Here is an 18,680-nt window from a genome sequence, read left to right on the forward strand (position 1 = left end):
ACAATGCTATCTAAATGTGGCACGTGCCAATATTCACAGTTCTAAGTGTGGCACTTGCTAACATTCACAATTCTATCTAAGTGTGGCATTTGCTAATATTAAAAATTCTATCTAAGTGTGGCACTTGCTAACATTCATAGTTGTAAGTGTGGCACTTGCTAACATTTACAATCCTGTCTAGATGCAATGCAGGCTAACGTTCTCAATTCTAACTAAATGTGGTACTTGCTATCATTCACAATTCTATCTGGGTCCGGCACAGGCTAATGTTCACAATTATATCTAAATGTGGTACTTGCTATCATTCACAATTCTGTCTGGGTCCGGCGTAGGGTAATGTTCACAATTCTATCTAAATGTGCTACTTGCTAACATTCACAATTCTTTCTAAGTGTGGCACTTGCTAAGATTCACAATGCTATCGATGTGTGGCACTTGTTAACATTCACAATCCTATCTCGACGGAACGCAGGCTAATGTTCACAATGCTATCTAAATGTGGCACGTGCCAATATTCACAGTTCTAAGTGTGGCACTTGCTAACATTCACAATTCTATCTAAGTGTGGCATTTGCTGATATTAAAAATTCTATCTAAGTGTGGCACTTGCTAACATTCATAGTTGTAAGTGTGGCACTTGCTAACATTCACAATCCTATCTCGATGCGACGCAGGCTAATTTTCACAATGCTATCTAAATGTGGCACTTGCTAACATTCACAATTCTATCTAAGGGCCTCATTACACGGTAGGCGGTGGACCAAGGTGCTATTAGCACCTTGGTCCATGCCGGTAAATAACCGGCACCGCCTTGGAGGAAAGGGGAATTACCGCCCTATTCCAAGGTTGGCCGGGCGGTAATTCCCCCTTCCTCCATTGCCCTTCCCCATTCCCATTTTTGCCCCATAGGGCATAATGGGAATGGAGAAGGTGCTAATTACGGTACCGCAAATTGCGGTACCGTAATTAGCACCCTGGTCCCTTTGCGGGTCCCTACTTTAACGGCTGGTCTACACCAGCCGTTAATGTTGGGTCCCGCAAAGGGACCTCGTAGTAAGGCGGTAAGGGTTAACGGTCACCGGTACCATTACCGGTGACCGTTAACCCTTACTGCCTTCCGTGTAATGAGGCCCTAAGTGTGGCACTTGCTAACATTCATAGTTATAAGTATGGCACTTGCTAACATTCACAGTTCTAAGTGTGGCACTTGCTAACATTTACAATCCTGTCTAGATGCAATGCAGGCTAACGTTCTCAATTCTAACTAAATGTGGTACTTGCTATCATTCACAATTCTATCTGGGTCCGGCACAGGCTAATGTTCACAATTATATCTAAATGTGGTACTTGCTATCATTCACAATTCTGTCTGGGTCCGGCGTAGGGTAATGTTCACAATTCTATCTAAATGTGCTACTTGCTAACATTCACAATTCTTTCTAAGTGTGGCACTTGCTAAGATTCACAATGCTATCGATGTGTGGCACTTGTTAACATTCACAATCCTATCTCGACGGAACGCAGGCTAATGTTCACAATGCTATCTAAATGTGGCACGTGCCAATATTCACAGTTCTAAGTGTGGCACTTGCTAACATTCACAATTCTATCTAAGTGTGGCATTTGCTAATATTAAAAATTCTATCTAAGTGTGGCACTTGCTAACATTCATAGTTGTAAGTGTGGCACTTGCTAACATTCATAGTTGTACGTGTGGCACTTGCTAACATTCACAGTTCTAAGTGTGGCACTTGCTAACATTTACAATCCTATCTAGATGCGACACAGGCTAATGTTCTCAATTCTAACTAAATGTGGTACTTGCTATCATTCACAATTCTGTCTGGGTCCGGCACAGGCTAATGTTCCCAATTCTATCGAAAATGTGGTACTTGCTAACATTCACAGTGCTATCTAAGTGTTGTACTTGTTAACATTCCCAATTGTATCTCAATGCGATGCAGGCTAATGTTCACAATGCTATCTAAATCTGGTACGTGCTAATATTCACAATTCTATGTAAGTGTGGCACTTCTAACCTTCACAATCCTATCTCGATGCAACGCAGGCTAATGTTCACAATGCTATCTAAATTTGGCACATGGTAACATTCACAATTCTATCTAAGTGTGGCACTTGCCAACATTCTCAATTCTATCTTGAAACGACGCAGGCTAATGTTCACAGTGCTATCTAAATGTGGCTCGTGCTAATATTCACAGTTCTAAGTGTGGCACTTGCTAACATTCACAATCCTATCTAGATGCGACATAGGCTAATGTTGACAATCTTATCTTGAAGTGACGCAGGCTAATGTTCACAATGTTATCTAAATGTGGCACATGCTAATATTCACAGTTATAAGTGTGGCACTTGCTAACATTCACAGTTCTAAGTGTGGCACTTGCTAACATTTACAATCCTATCTAGATGGGACACAGGCTAATGTTCACAATTCTAACTAAATGTGGTACTTGCTAACATTCACAATTCTGTCTAGGTCGGGCGCAGGCTTATGTTCACAGTTCAATCTCAGTGTAGCACTTGCGAACATTTACAATCCTATCTAGATGCGACACAGGCTAATGTTCACAATGCTATCTAAATGGGGCACGTGCTAATTTTCACAGTTCTAAGTGTGGCACTTGCTAACATTCACAGTTCTAAGTGTGGCACTTGCTAACATTTACAATCCTATCTAGATGCGACACCGGCTAATGTTCACAATTCTAACTAAATGTGGTACTTGATATCATTCACAATTCTGTCTGGGTCCGGCGCAGGCTAATGTTCACAATTCTATCTAAATGTGGTACTTGCTGACATTCACAGTGCTATCTAAGTGTTGTACTTGTTACCATTCCCAATTGTATCTGAATGCGATGCAGGCTAATGTTCACAATGCTATCTAAATATGGCACATGCTAATATTCACAATTCTATGTAAGTGTGGTACTTCTAACCTTCACAATCCTATCTCGATGTGATGCAGGCTAATGTTCACAATGCTATCTAAATATGGCACATGCTAACATTCACAATTCTATCTTGAAACGACGCAGGCTAATGTTCACAGTGCTATCTAAATGTGGCATGTGCTAATATTCACAGTTCTAAGTGTGGCACTTGCTAACATTCACAATCCTATCTAGATGCGACATAGGCTAATGTTCACAATCCTATCTTGAAGTGACGCAGGCTAATGTTCACATTGTTATCTAAATGTGGCACATGCTAATATTCACAGTTATAAGTGTGGCACTTGCTAACATTCACAGTTCTAGGTGTGGCACTTGCTAACATTTACAATCCTATCTAGATGCGATACAGGTTAATGTTCACAATTCTAACTAAATGTGGTACTTGTTAACATTCACAATTCTGTCTAGGTCCGACGTAAACTTATGTTCACAGTTCAATCTCAGTGTAGCACTTGCTAACATTAACAATCCTATCTAGATGCGACACAGGCTAATGTTCACAATGCTATCTAAATGGGGCACGTGCTAATTTTCACAGTTCTAAGTGTGGCACTTGCTAACATTTACAATCCTATCTAGATGCGACGCAGGCTAATGTTCACAATTCTAACTAAATGTGGTACTTGCTATCATTCACAATTCTGTCTGGGTCCAGCGCAGGCTAATGTTCTCAGTTTTATCTAAGTGTGGCACTTGCTAACATTTACAATTCTATCTCGATGCGACACAGGCTAATGTTCATAATATTATCTAGTTGTTAATCAGGTTAGTGTTAATGTCCTGGTCTGCTATGGTCTGAGGGCAGGTAGCGTGGCAGGGCTTCTGGAGTAAAGTCAGACACAAACAAAGGACTACACCCCAGGGACTGCACAATCTACATGCAGGTCACCACAGAAAAACAGGGTCAGAAGCTACAAAAACGCAAGAGAAACCCATCACAATAGCACAAGTTGGTCATAAACACAATGGAAAAAACACTCAAACCCCTCCACTACAGTACATGAAACGGGCCAAAATGGATTACATTCAATGTACACTACTCACTGAGCATCAACCAGCCCGTAAAGTTGCTTCCCAAGTGGTTTCCCTACCAGGTCCTTCGAGATTGCAGTCCAGAAGGCAAGGGGAAAATGGCTGCTGGGAGCAAGGCAGAGACACACCTGACTATTCCAGCCAATTGCAAGAGGGGAGGGTGGGACTGGGAGAAAGCCAGACACAAACAAAGGACTACACCCCAGGGACTGCACACTCTACATGCAGGCAAGCACAGAAAAAGAGAGTCAGAAGCTACAAAAATACAAGAGAAAATCTTCATTGCCTATATCATGCCGTGCATCAAGTTAATAGACAAACTCAGAAGTGCTGTCTTTTTGTCGACCCTAGACTTGACCAAGGGATATTGGTAGGTCCCCGTCCATGGACCGGATAAAGAAAAGACTGCTATCTCGACGCCCCTGGGACTATTCCAGTTTTAGGTCCTCCCTTTTGGCTTGGTTGTGGCCCCGGACACTTTCCAACGGCTTATGGACAGGATATTACAGCCCTATACCAATTTCTGTGGGGCTTATATTGATGACATAGTCATTTACAGTAAGACTTGGGAAGACCATCTTTTCCATCTGTATACCATCATGAGAACCCCTCAGAGAAGCCGGCTTAACTGCCAATCCATCCAAACATAAGTTGGCCCATCAGCCGTGAAATACCTCCGCTTCTTCGTCGGGAATCGCAGTGCCCAGCCCCTACGAGAAAAAGTGAAAGCTGTCCTAGATACCCCCACACCTAAGACGAAGAGAGACCTCAGAGCATTCCTAGGATTGATTGGTTATTACCGTAGGTTCATCCCTAATTTCTCAGATAAAACAGCTAGGTTAACCGACAAATTAAAGATAGCTGAACCCCAGAAGCTTAATTGGACTGATGAGGATGATATATTCCTCACCAATTTAAAACAAACCTTCTGCCAAAATCAAATCCTAAAGGTGGTAGATTTTTTGAAAGAGTTTGTGTTACACACTGATGCCTCTCTCACAGGGTTATGAGCAGTCTTATCGCACATTTGTGATGGATTAGAACACCCTATCCTATTCACTAATCGAAACCTCTTCCCTCATGAAAAGAACAACTCCGTATTGGAGTTAGAGGCCCTTGCCATCAAATGGGCAATCACACATCTACAATAATACCTTTTGGGGAGGAAGTTCACCCTTATCACAGACCACTCACCTTTAGTATGGAGAAGCCAATGAAAGGACTTTAACCCTCGAGTCATGCAATGGTTCTTAGACCTGAAACCCAACTCTTCCACTGTGGAACACCAAAAAGGCAAAGACCAAGGGAACGAAGATTTCCTTTCCCAGTTTCCCTGTGAAACAGATACGGCTACATCGCATAGGGGAAGGGTGTGTGAGAAACCTGAAGGTGTCTCACCCGCAAGTGCCAGCAAGATCTCTCTCTCAGGTGGCCGGGGCCCAGCCATTGCCTTTGGATGCAGACCCTTGGGGTTGGACCAGTGCGGGAGGATCACTTGGGTGAGGGGTCTTCGGGGAGTGGAAGTGGGACACCGGATAGCGAGACGCGGTATCCCTCTGTTCCCTGTAACACCTTTAGCCCACCCTACAAGGTAGGATATGTGGGAACCCTACCCCCTCGCCCATTCCCTTCTCCAGCACTTTCACACGGACAGCCCGTTCTGGGAGAAAACAGACACACACCCGAGCAGTGTACCTGACATGTCCCGCTACTATGGTCAGGCAAAGTCAGGCAATTACTGACAATCACTCATACCTGAATTCCATTAAACTTCCCCATAGGGATAAAAGGCGGAGCATGCGAGCACACTCCGAGCGAGGCAAAGCACTTGAGAAACACAGAAAACATGGATTGGTTCGTAAGAAGGGTCATACCCATGACCTTTTCAGCAAGACGCTGTTACTTTCAACAAACTTTCAAGGCAGAAAGTGTAAGGCCAGGAAACCACACTGAAGAATCCTGCATTGTGTGTCGAAGATACCGAGAGCCCTCCTGCATAACTAACCAAGGTGGGGAGGAGCAGTGGCTCCAAAAACAAAGAAGCGCCACAGAGATCAACACGGCCGGTGAGTTGGGGAGACCGATGCAAGAATGGTCTGTGTTGAAGTCAAGGTTGCAAGCCGCGACACTGTATAACGAGCGCTGGAACAAACATTGTTGAACACGTGTGATGAATGATGCAGGTAAAGCTAAACTGCTGATGAATGTTTGAACTTAAGAAGGCAAGATTCAATACTGTTGACAAGTGGTCTGGCACCGTGATTGTGCTAATTCTAAGGTCTCTGTAAGGTATGGTGCCAAGAGAATTGAAAGTAGAAGATTGATGAAAACAATCATGTGAACTGAATCGAAGTGGTCCTTCGACGGTTTAAGCAAAACCCATCGCACATTCGAAAGTTTTCGGTTTTTGGTAAAAATAGGATCCAACCCCGAACGAGGGAGGTGCATGGTCCGAGCCCAAACAAGGGAGACCAAATGCAAACATTGAGGATCTGAGCCCGAACAAGGGAGATCTGTGGTACGAGCCTGAATGAGGGAGACCAAGTGTGAACATTGTGAGAAAAGGAGGTCTCAGCCTGAAGAAGGAGACCCACGATGAACATTGAAAGCGAGAACTTGTGCATGTGAAAATCCTAATAGGAATGGAACTTTGAAACTTAGTTTGTTATGACAGACCCTCTGCAGTAAGAGTCTGTTATTGGAAAAGAGGCTTTGGCCAAAGGCCCTGATGTCTGTGCTTTGAACTGTATCCTCGTGGCTGATAAGTCAGAGTGTGTGCGAAGCTCGAACTTACCGCCTTACCCTGTGCTGAGAACGTGGGGAAGGGATGCTCCACCGTCCTGACATATTATTTCTTGAACACTTTTCTTTTGCATATACCATTGTCCCACACCCTTTTGTATTTAGAAGTATTGGCAATAGGTTTATTAGTATAGGCCCTTTTATTTGACAGAGGCTTGACTAGGACTGCGTTATTATTTTTTGATGGTCGTAGCTTGCTCCCATCCTTAGATTTAGGTTTAGATAGGCATTCAACCAAGCCAGTTGAAGTTCAATATACACCCTCGAACTGTGATCACTCGTGTCTGTCTTCACTGGTTGATACCATGCCTTCCTTGCACCTGCGTCCAAATTGCCTCAGAGGGGGAGAAGAGGCAAACCACCAGTTTTTCCAAAAATCCTGTTCTTCTTGTGGAGCTCGACCTTGTATTTCAATTAACTGATCAATAGACAGCACGTTAAAGCCCTTCTTTGCTAACATGCATCGTCCTGTCATTTGTTTAACATCTTATCTTTCCAGATTAGATGTGGGTGAATAATAAGCTGCTTTTTTGGCCTCTACGTCTGCGGCTTAGTTTCTGCAGGAAATAAAGACTGTTCTTTTAGAATCCGCAGAGCTTTTCACGACTGTGAGAGTCAATGGGAGACTCAATGCTTCTATGAGCCTATCCAATAGGGCTGCATGTTACACTGGAGTGCTGTCTGTGCGGAGGAAGCCCCTCCTTTTCCAGCGTGACAAACCTGCATGTACAGTTGAATTCACATAGGCGGACTCAGAGTGCATCGTAACTTCCTCATCCTCAAATCTCTGTAGTGCTTTGATGAGCACCAAACATTCTGCAGCCTGTGATGCATAATTACTGCTGCTCCAGTATGCCTCTCCCCGGTTGTCTGGTCAATTTTTGAGGAACCATCAATAAAAACAATTTCCCCCCTCCCAAGGGCGTTTCTTCTAGCTTTGGGAATATCATTATAACAGTCAGTGTACGTTGTGAAAACATGTACATAGTCATCCTCTTATACTGGTTCTGCTATAAACGTTTCTGGATTTACTGTTTTACATCTAACAATTTTAATTGCAGGGTTTGAAATAATCAGTGTATGCTCTACAAATAATGTTATTGGACACCTCGTCGTTATAGTTGAAGCTTTTTCAAATATGAATGCAGAAGCAGCTAAAGATTGCTCACAGGGATAGTGTCTCTTAATTACTGGATACAAAAAACCCACTATAGTATGCCAATGGTTCATGTCTGTTTCCTAATGTTGTCTTCCGTGTAAAAACTGCTTTCATGAAATTGAATGGAAGAATAAATACAATTCTTCATTATAATCTGGGATCACCAATACAGGCGCTGTACTGATTGCCTTTTTTAATTCTTCAGACCCTTCAGTCATCTCACCTGTCCATATTATTGTGCTCTTATCTACCTGTGCTTCTTTGAGTCCCTTTAAAAGTGGTTGAATGTACTAACTGTAATCGAAAACCCAGGCCTTACAAAAATCGCATAAGCCTAGAAACTGTTGCATTTCCCTCACTTTTTTAGGTGCTACAGTTTTCATGATTGCTTCTACTCTTTCCGGTGTCACTTTTCTCACTTTGTGAGGGATCAACTGTCCTATGTACAAGACTTCTTCTTGACAATTTTGTAATTTCTCCTTGTCTACCTTATATCCTTTCTCTGAAAGTATGGCCATAAGTTTAACTGAGTCTTCTCTACAACTTTTCTTCATCTCACTACACACCAAAATGTCACCTACGTACTGAATTATTGCACTTTTTAGTTGGACATTACCCAAGTCCATCTGTAGGACCCTATTAAAGATCAAAGGAGATTCATAGTACCCCTGGGGCAAACAAGTATGTTTTAGGTGCTTATTGTGATATACAAAAAGGAAGTCAAATCTTATGAGTCTTGATGAAGGGGAATCGAAAATAATGCATTCTTGAAATCATCAACGGTGAAATATTTAGCCACAGATGGGATGTTACACAGTATCTTCGCATGATTTGGAACTAAAGAAACTCAGTTCCGACTATGTTATTTAGAGGGCGAAGGTCCTGAATAAATCCCCACAACCTCCCCTTTGATCTCCTCGCAGGGTACACGGACATGATGAATCTGATGGCACTAATATGCCTTGTTTCATTAAAGCGGAAATGGTCTCAAATATACCTTCCTCTGCCTCACTGGACATGGGATATTGCTTTGGTCGTGGTAAAAGAGCTCCTGGTTTTAATTTAATTTTAACTGCACCTATCTCTTTTAATAGTCCCACATCATATGGGCTCGTAGTTCATAAAATCTCTGACACTTTCTCTAAGTCTTCCCGAAAGAACGGCAGTCTTCTTTTTACCAATGACATTCTCTGCTGAATTTCTATATTCTTTACTTTAAGCCAATAACTGATACTTATTAAAAAAAACACTAGTTCATCCTCGGAGTAGTCATCTCAAACAGTTCTTTGTCTATTAACAGGCCGATTCATGGAATAATTAGCGCGGCGCAAGTGGGCAAAAACGTGCGAATCGCAGTGGAATAGCGAAAATCGCAGTGCAAGTGCGAAAATCGCACGAAAAGCAGCGCACGTCGATTCATGGAAGTCCGTGCGCGAGAAAACCAGCGGATGTGCGATAAAAAAGTGCGCGCCGCACGTTGGCGCACAGGCCATCTAACAGCGTGCGCCAGGTCACAGCGAAAATCTCACAGGCCACAGCGAAATTCGCACATAGCGCGGCGCACGCAACAAAAGTAGGCGGAACACGGGCGTAACACTCGGAATGGGGAACAACTTGCCAAAACGTGGGCGTCACGGGGGAAGTACAGGGCACAAGTGCGCTGAACGCCCACACGCTCGCCTACAACACGTATTCATGGAATAGAATAGGGCAAAAAAGCGCACGCTCAAACCAGCGCACAGGCACAAACACGACCGCCACAAGAAAGCAGGCGGTAGCATCTCTGCGGCTGTAAGAAATGTGCGCCAAAAGGTGCGCCAACAAATAGCACCTATATACTGCCATGATGAATGTCCTATACTGTGGCCCTCCAGGACAAATTACCTGCAAAGGGGTACCCACAAACACAGACACCCGCTGACAAAAAATACGTGTGCGTGTATACCGGGGTGCGCGGGAAGTCTCACATGCGATTTGGCCGGGTACGTGGATTTCAGGGGTGCGCGGGAAGTTCCACACGCGATTCCAGCAGGGTACGTGTATTTCAGGGGTGCGCGGGAAGTTCCACACGCGATTGGCCCAGTGCGAGCAGGGTACGTGTATTTCAGGGGTGCGCGGGAATTTCCACACGCGATTTCAGCAGGGTACGTGGATTTCAGGGGTGCGCGGGAAGTTCCACACGCGATTCCAGCAGGGTACGTGTATTTCAGGGGTGCGCGGGAAGTTCCACACGCGATTGGCCCAGTGCGAGCAGGGTACGTGTATTTCAGGGGTGCGCGGGAAGTTCCACACGCGATTTCAGCAGGGTACGTGTATTTCAGGGGTGCGCGGGAAGTTCCACACGCGATTTCAGCAGGGTACGTGTATTTCCGGGGTGCGCGGGAAGTTCCACACGCGATTTCAGCAGGGTACGTGTATTTCAGGGGTGCGCGGGAAGTTCCACACGCGATTGGCCCAGTGCGAGCAGGGTACGTGTATTTCAGGGGTGCGCGGGAATTTCCACACGCGATTTCAGCAGGGTACGTGTATTTCAGGGGTGCGCGGGAAGTTCCACACGCGATTTCATCAGGGTACGTGTATTTCAGGGGTGCGCGGGAAGTTCCACACACGATTGGCCCAGTGCGAGCAGGGTACGTGTATTTCAGGGGTGCGTGGGAATTTCCACACGCGATTTCAGCAGGGTACGTGTATATCAGGGGTGCGCGGGAAGTTCCACACGCGATTTCAGCAGGTTACGTGTATTTCAGGGGTACGCGGGAAGTTCCACACGCGATTTCAGCAGGGTACGTGTATTTCAGGGGTGCGCGGGAAGTTCCACACGCGATTTCAGCAGGGTACGTGTATTTCAGGGGTTCTGGGGAGTACCACACGTGAATTGGCCGTGTGGGCCCTCCCAGGTGTACGCTCCACAACCTCCACGGACCCTGCAGGCAGCCCACACCACGGGGGACTACCCTGCACCCATGCTCATGTCCCGCAGGCAGCCCATCCACCATGGGCATGCCCCCCAGCCAACCCACATGTCACCTTGCACTACTGATCAACAATGCATGTCTCCCACCACCCCCACCCCCCTGCCACCATGGGCAGCCTCCACCAGGCCCCCACTCATGTCTCCCACCAACCCCACCCCCTGCCACCATGGGCAGCCTCCACCAGGCCCCCACTCATGTCTCCCACCACCCCCACCCCCCAGCAGTGCAGGGGCAGCCTCCACCAGGCCCCCACTCATGTCTCCCACCACCCCCACCCCCCAGCCACCAGGGGCACCCTCCACCAGGCCCCCACCCATGTCTCCCACCACCCCCACCCCCCAGCAGTGCAGGGGCAGCCTCCACCAGGCCCCCACTCATGTCCCCTATCACCCCCACCCCCCAGCAGTGCAGGGGCAGCCTCCACCAGGCCCCCACTCATGTCTACCACCACCCCCACCCCCCAGCAGTGCAGGGGCACCCTCCACCAGGCCCCCACTCATGTCTCCCACCACCCCCACCCCCCAGCCACCAGGGGCACCCTCCACCAGGCCCCCACCCATGTCTCCCACCACCCCCACCCCCCAGCAGTGCAGGGGCAGCCTCCACCAGGCCCCCACTCATGTCCCCTATCACCCCCACCCCCCCGCCTCCAGGGGCACCCTGCACCAGGCCCCCACCCATGTCTCCCACCACCCCCACCCCCCAGCCACCATGGGCACCCTCCACCAGGCCCCCACCCATGTCTCCCACCACCCCCACCCCCCAGCAGTGCAGGGGCAGCCTCCACCAGGCCCACACTCATGTCCCCTATCACCCCCCCGCCACCAGGGGCAGCCTCCACCAGGCCCCCACCCATGTCTCCCACCACCCCCAGCCACCAGGGGCACCCTCCACCAGGCCCCCACCCATGTCTCCCACCACCCCCACCCCCCAGCCACCAGGGGCACCCTCCACCAGGCCGCCACCCATGTCTCCCACCACCCCCACCCCCCAGCCACCAGGGGCACCCTCCACCAGGCCCCCACTCATGTCTCCCACCACCCCCACCCCCCAGCAGTGCAGGGGCAGCCTCCACCAGGCCCCCACTCATGTCTCCCACCACCCCCACCCCCCAGCAGTGCAGGGGCACCCTCCACCAGGCCCCCACTCATGTCTCCCACCACCCCCAAGCCACCAGGGGCACCCTCCACCAGGCCCCCACCCATGTCTCCCACCACCCCCACCACCCAGCAGTGCAGGGGCAGCCTCCACCAGGCCCCCACTCATGTCCCCTATCACCCCCACCCCCCGCCACCAGGGGCACCCTCCACCAGGCCCCCATCCATGTGTCCCACCACCCCCACCCCCCAGCAGTGCAGGGGCAGCCTCCACCAGGCCCCCACCCATGTCTCCCACCACCCCCACCCCCCAGCCACCAGGGGCACGCTCCACCAGGCCCCCACTCATGTCTCCCACCACCCCCACCCCCCAGCAGTGCAGGGGCAGCCCCCACCAGGCCCCCACTCATGTCTCCCACCGCCCCCACCCCCCAGCCACCATGGGCACCCTCCACCAGGCCCCCACCCATGTCTCCCACCACCCCCACCCCCCAGCAGTGCAGGGGCAGCCTCCACCAGGCCCCCACTCATGTCCCCTATCACCCCCACCCCCCCGCCACCAGGGGCACCCTCCACCAGGCCCCCATCCATGTGTCCCACCACCCCCACCCCCCAGCAGTGCAGGGGCAGCCTCCACCAGGCCCCCACCCATGTCTCCCACCACCCCCACCCCCCAGCCACCAGGGGCACCCTCCACCAGGCCCCCACTCATGTCTCCCACCACCCCCAAGCCACCAGGGGCACCCTCCACCAGGCCCACACCCATGTCTCCCACCACCCCCACCCCCCAGCAGTGCAGGGGCAGCCCCCACCAGGCCCCCACTCATGTCTCCCACCACCCCCACCCCCCAGCCACCATGGGCACCCTCCACCAGGCCCCCACCCATGTCTCCCACCACCCCCACCCCCCAGCAGTGCAGGGGCAGCCTCCACCAGGCCCCCACTCATGTCTCCCACCACCCCCACCCCCCAGCCACCAGGGGCACCCTCCACCAGGCCCCCACTCATGTCTCCCACCACCCCCACCCCCCAGCAGTGCAGGGGCAGCCCCCACCAGGCCCCCACTCATGTCTCCCACCACCCCCACCCCCCAGCAGTGCAGGGGCAGCCCCCACCAGGTCCTCACAATCCCCAATCATGTGCGTAATGGACAGCCTCCACAGCCAAAAAGCCCTACCAAGTAACACATTCACCCACATGGAAATGGAAATCACATGTTACACCCCCAATGTTCATTAAGCTAATGAACCCATGTCCGTCACACACAATGGTTGCAATTGAATGGGAAAACACACAACATGACATGCATGAAACCAATGAGATGATACCACACAGTGAAGTATGGAAACAAAATTGTATTGAAAAAAATAAAGAATGCTAAAGAAAGAAAACAAACTACAATGTGAATGAGAAAAAAAAGCTGCATGTCCGTATAAAAACACAAAACTGAAAATCAGAATCCAAAAAATATTTGCCCAAAGTCAAAAGTTAAAAAATCTCCATGCAATAAAGAACTATGTAAAAAACTACCAAGGGTCCATGAGCCCAACTGAACAAAGGAAACCTACTAAAAAACCTACCTAAAAATCAACTATATACAAAAAGTGGAGCAGTGTCCGTCGACTCCAAATCATAATAAGAAAGAAAGGAAACCTAAAACTAAAGAACTATATACAAAGGTGGCGGGCAAGTCCAGCAGCTCACTCTGTGGTGTCCCGGGCCAGGGCATCATCGAACTCCTGTTCGATGTCCCGGAGGCGGTCCAGTTCCATGGCCCCGAGGGTCCGCAGGGATGACGCCGTGTCCTCCTCAAACCCCCTGCGCATTGCCTCGAGGCACTCGGCCCGCCTCAGGGCCCTCTGCATGGAGTTCTCCGCCCTGACCATTGTGAGCCGCGCCTCTTCCGCCCGCCGCCGCTCCGCACCTAAGGCGTGGCCCAACCGCTACCACACGGAAGACACTCTCTGTCCTGGGTCCCCCTGCCCTCCGGCCGATGTCTGCCCCTCCGATGTCGAAAGCCCCGAGCCTTCATGTCTCCCACCATGTTGCTGCTGCTGCTGCTCTGCCTCTGCCCGTGCACTGCCTCCTGCTGCCTGCACATTCTCCGCCGGCTGGGGTGCAGTTGTTGATGTGGCCACCCCTGCTGGACCTCCGACTCCCGACTGGGGCAGGGATGCCTCCTCCACCAGCCTGGCCGCACCGTCAGAGGCAGCTCCACAGGGCACCCAGGTGACTGATGGGTGGGAAGATGGCACAGAGGACGACTGGCGCGTAGGGGGTCCAGTTGAGGAGGGGGTCGGAGCAAGCCCCATCAGATGGAGGAATCCGGCCTGGGTGACCTGTCCCAGCAGGCTGAGGTGGTCAACGAGCCATTCGAGATGACGTGCAGTCTCTCCATGAAAAGACTGCAGGTCACCTCGCATGGCCCGTTGACGCAACGCCACACCAGCCAGGACAGGCTCAACCCGGACCTGGATGGCCACGTCCGCAGGCAGAGGAAGGCCAGTTGACGTCAGCTCATCCCCTGCCTGAAAATGGGTCTGGACGTAGGCATCCCTGCTGGTGCAAGATGATGCAGGGACAGGATCGGGGACAGGATTGCACACAGGCACCTCCGCGTCCGCCTGTGCTGCCTCCTGTCCCTGGTCCTGCACTGCACCACTAGCTCCAGTGGGATCCCCACCTCCAGACCCCGTCTCTGGTGCTTGCACGGCCCCCTCCTCCACCAAACCCCCCACCAACCTGGATGACTCCGTGCCATCTTCCCCTGTTGGGCCCTGTGGGGTCCCAGCTGCCCCTTCTGCTGCCGAGGAGTCCAACTGCAACCTCCGCCTCTTGGACCTCCTCCCGGCAGCTGCGGCCTGGGACGCGGCACCGGACTCCTCACTCCCCGACGAGATGACAACACGGGAGGGGAGCCGGGCCTTGCGTCTCCGGCTGGCGGTCGGATCCCCGGCGCTGTGCTCCACAGCACCTTCTCCGCCCTCTTCATCAGTTGACGCTGCAGACAGGGAGAAACAAAACACAGGCATCAGGGCACTGTACAATGGACACATACACGCATGACAGTTGCACATGAGTGGCATTGGCAAACCTCAGACATGTCATCACAATCCCCAACACACATGTCATTGCAACTCACACACATGAGCCATACCACAGCCATATCGCAACTGCCACCACCATCCCTACACATACAACAGCATCAGCAGCCAAAGGGGAGCCAGACATCACATGCAACACAGGAAGTGCACCACACATGTACACACAGCACCACACTTGCATGCATGTCTACACCTCTGCCAAGTGTTGCACTGTTCAGACGGGCATCCATGTCACATCTGCCAATCAGGCTTCCACATACCGCTGTCACATGCATCCATGTTGCATCACTGTTGCACCCTTGACAAATACACACACATGCACATGTACACAGTGCTCATACATGCAGCCAAAAACAACATACATGCCTGACATCACGGACATGTCTACTTACATACACATTCATCCAAACATGTGTGCACGCACAACTGCATTTGCCATGCAAGCCCACACACACAAGCACCATCCATGTCTCACACATTACAGCCCTCGCATGTGTCACGGCCCTGTACACCCCCACCCATACCCGACCCCATACAAACAGATGTGCAACCGGCACAATGCCGAATAATCACCACACGCACTGCTCACGATCAGGATGCATGTACACTCACCGCTCGACTCCAGACGGGTCTGCTTCTCTAGGACCTGGACATGGAGGGCTTGGGATATGTGTTCCAGGACCCCCATCTGTTCTTCCGACAAGTAGCCCCGGCGCCCCTTGGCATCCGCTGCCTTCAAGAGGCGCCGGGCCTTGTTCAGGGTCCTGGACCTGAAGTCCTCCCAGCGCTTCCTGACATGTTGTAAGTCCCGGACTGCCACCCCCTCCGCGTTGATGGCAGTCACGATGTCAGTCCAGATCCGAGTCCGTCCTTCCTAGTCGCCGCGGGAACTTCCGAAGAGGGCATCATACTGCCCCAGGACTTGCTCCACCAGGACACCAACTTCGGTGGCACTGAAGCTGGTGCCCCTCTGCCTCTCTGGCCGGGGGTTGTCAGTGGTCACAGATGGTGTTTGCCCCGACATGACAACCCCAGAGGCAGGAGTGGGTGGGCAACTGGGTCCTGGGGCTGGGCTGTGGAGCGATGGAATTCCAGTCGGGAGTCTTCGGTTCCAGCAGGGGTGGTCACAGCAACAGCACCCCTGGCTGATGTGCAGGCAGCAAATGGCAGTGCACGTGGGCAGCAGGCAGTCAGGCAGCAGCAGATGGCAGGTGGGAGCATGCTCGGGGCTCTGGGGGGCAGTAGTCCGGCCTTCTGGGCAGGAGTGTGGTCTTCCGTGTGCTTACGCGTGGCCAGCTTGGTACGGAGTGATTTGGCACGTGAAAATCCTGCACGTCAGCGTGAAAACCGAGGAAAGGCCCTTAGCGCGTAAGTGCGTCAGCACGCATACGCGAATCTATTGGACCAAATGCCCTCAGCGCGTAAGCGCGTCTGTGACGTGACCCGCACGGGTGTTTCCCACACAGCACATGATGACAGAGCACACGTGGAAAGACTGCACGTCAGAGTGTCATCGCGTGTAATTGGACAGCACGGCAGAGTCTCATTGCGTGTAATTGGACAGCACGTCAGGGTGTCATCGCGTGTAATTGGACAAAAGTGCCCGTACACGCGATTGTCCTATGTACCTGTATATCAGGTGTGCGCGGACACTTACACACGCAAGTACGTCAGCGCACCTGTATCCCGGTGTGCGCGGGAATTTCCACACGCTATTGGACTGGGTACTGGATTTCAGGGGTGCGCGGGTCACACGCTCGCCTACTACACGCGCGACGCATTAATTTGCGCGCGAAAAAAATAACAAGCTCAGACCCAGGATGAACATACCGCTCCTAGCAGCAGTGGGCGTGGCCTACCAAAGGAGGAGGAGGAGGAGGATAGTCAGGGCCAGAATATTCACACCCAGAACCAGCCTTTTCGGGATGCCTGATGACCAGGTGCATGGGAGGTACAGGTTTCCACCACACATCATACTGGACCTGGTGAGTGAGTGGGAGGATGACCTCACATCACCCACCCTGTGCTCCCAAGCACTCAGCCCCCTGGAGAAGGTCCTCAATGTACTGCACTTCTTAGCCACTGGATCATTTCAGCGGACAAGTGCCATTGTGGGTGGTGTATCACAGGCCACCCAGTCACGCTGCCCACACCAGGTCTTGAACATCATCACTGCACGCCCATCAGTCCGCAGGCACATATACCTGCCCAGAACCCCTGCAGAAAGGCATGCTGCCGCCCTGGATTTCTACGCTGTGGCACGATTCCCCAAAGTGCTAGGTGCCATCGACTGCACCCATGTGGCTCTACGTCCCCCCAGGGCATCTGAGCACATCTATAGGAACCGCAAGCACTGGCATTCCATCAACGTGCAGGTAGTATGTAATGCCAAGGGAATCATCACCTCAGTATATGCCAACTATCCCGGGTCCACCCACGACAGCTTCATTTACCGAATGTCCACCCTAAGCCGGGACCTAGAAGCTGGGCGGCATGGCGATACATGGCTGCTTGGTGAGTATGAATGCCACTGCACATGCATGCATGTCAGATACTGAGCAAGGTCACAACCCCACCAATGATACCAATCACCACCTCCACAGGGGACAGTGCCTACCCTCTCAGCCCCCACATGATGACGCCAATTGGGAACCCCACCACGCCACCCCAGGTAAGATATAACGCAGGCCACATTACAACCCGGGGCATAGTGGAGCGCACATTCGGAGTGCTGAAGTCACGCTTTTGCTCCCTTGACCGTTCTGGCGGGCAGCTGTTGTACGCTCCCCCAGTAGTGTGCAGGATCATAGTGGCAGCATGTGTCCTGCACAACGTTGCAACACGCCGGGGCCTGGCCGTGGACATGGTGGTGCCCCCCCATCCCCAACCACATGCACAGCCACTGCGCATGGGAGGGGAAAGGGCACTGCCCTGCCACATTCCATCTGACAATCAATGATGACTCAACCTGACACTGACCCTGAATGTCTGGAGAAAGAACCGTGAAAACCATATCAGCCTGAGATTGTTCACCTGGAATTGTCACAATGTGCGCATCCCTACCCACACAGACACCACCAATGCAGTTTTGTGAAGTTGCACATTCAAGCAGCTAAAATGAATACCCACTTGCAAAATGCAACAAGAGGACAGTGCCATGTCAGCCAACCCAACCCCAGCACCGCCACACCACACACCGTGCCATGTCATGCTATTTGCAGGTAAACAAAGTAATCCACACAACATGACACTAGTGTCACAATGTACAGTGTCCCTATTAGATACTTGCAACACCTGAAATGCTCACAGTAATGCCGGACCAACAACAAACTTGAGCACGTACTACCATTAACATGACATCACTAATGTTAAATATTAGTAGTCTCACCACCTGGAAATGCCTGCACTCCCACCACTACCAACTGTGCAGTGTTGGCGCCATGTAGAGTTGTAGGTGCACTGCTGCCAACATGGACCACATCTCCAGACTAGAGGTCCTTGTGTAGACATGAGGAAGGGACCTGCAAATT

This window comes from Ambystoma mexicanum, chromosome 14 (assembly GCF_040938575.1).
Source record: "Ambystoma mexicanum isolate Mex_15411 chromosome 14, UKY_AmexF1_1, whole genome shotgun sequence".
Taxonomy (NCBI): Eukaryota; Metazoa; Chordata; class Amphibia; order Caudata; family Ambystomatidae; genus Ambystoma; species Ambystoma mexicanum.